The sequence below is a fragment of the Sinocyclocheilus anshuiensis genome, unplaced genomic scaffold, assembly GCF_001515605.1.
Source record: "Sinocyclocheilus anshuiensis isolate Anshui unplaced genomic scaffold, SAMN03320099.WGS_v1.1 scaffold694, whole genome shotgun sequence".
NCBI classification, from domain to species: Eukaryota; Metazoa; Chordata; class Actinopteri; order Cypriniformes; family Cyprinidae; genus Sinocyclocheilus; species Sinocyclocheilus anshuiensis.
In genome coordinates this window covers 686,078-686,861 of record NW_015542477.1, presented here as the reverse complement: position 1 = coordinate 686,861, position 784 = coordinate 686,078, and the positions used below count along the sequence as shown (strand labels likewise).

At 37.4% G+C, this 784-nt stretch overlaps 1 protein-coding gene across 1 annotated transcript in view; it reads left to right on the top strand.

Moving 5' to 3' along the window:
- The window catches only part of LOC107693875 (tripartite motif-containing protein 3-like), a 29,069-nt gene that overhangs the window by 15,032 nt on the left and 13,253 nt on the right, over positions 1 to 784 (top strand). The window lies entirely within an intron of this gene.

The following is a 784-nucleotide window of genomic DNA, read 5'->3' as shown; positions in this document are numbered from 1 at the left end:
ACCTGAGGCGATTAACAATTCCTGCACTTGAAAAAACGCGCTCTGCAGGAACTGAAGTTGTAGGCACGCAGAGATAACGAAAAGCAAGCCAACAGAATTTCGGAAAGCGCCTGGACATCCCGCACCACCACCGAAGTGGGTCTTCGTTAGATGAATAGACGGCGCGGATGGGATAGCGGCGGCGGCGGGCTGTAGTGAATGACGTGATTGACATTAGCTGGCTTTGGCTAGTCTCTAAGCTAACGCCTACGTGCCTGTATTGAATATGATTACGCATCGCTCCAGTAGAGTTATTGTAAGCCAATTTGACATTACACAGTTTACACAACACTTGTCCGTTTCCTTCTAATTCAAAATAATTCCACACCTTACTCGTCTTTCGCGTGGTCACTCTTGAGCTCGCCACAACTGACACGGAAGAAAATTCGTGCGAGGTCTGAGGTAAAAATGTAGGCTAGTTTACGCCCAGATACACTTAAAAAAAATAATGTATTATTTTTCAAATTTTTTATTTTAACTTGTTATTTAAAATGTTTTAAATGTAACAATGATAATTTGATGGTAACATAAAATGATGGTAATTTGAATGATATTTTTTTTTTTTCTGTTTCTGTCGTGTAATCGACTTGTTTTCCGTGTCGACTAACGTTAGTAGATGTACCGTTTAGTCGACTAGACCCGCACATCCCTAATAAATACACAAACATATAGTATATATTTAGAAAATATTTACATGTATGTACATTTATATATTTATATTATTATATTTTATATTATATATAAA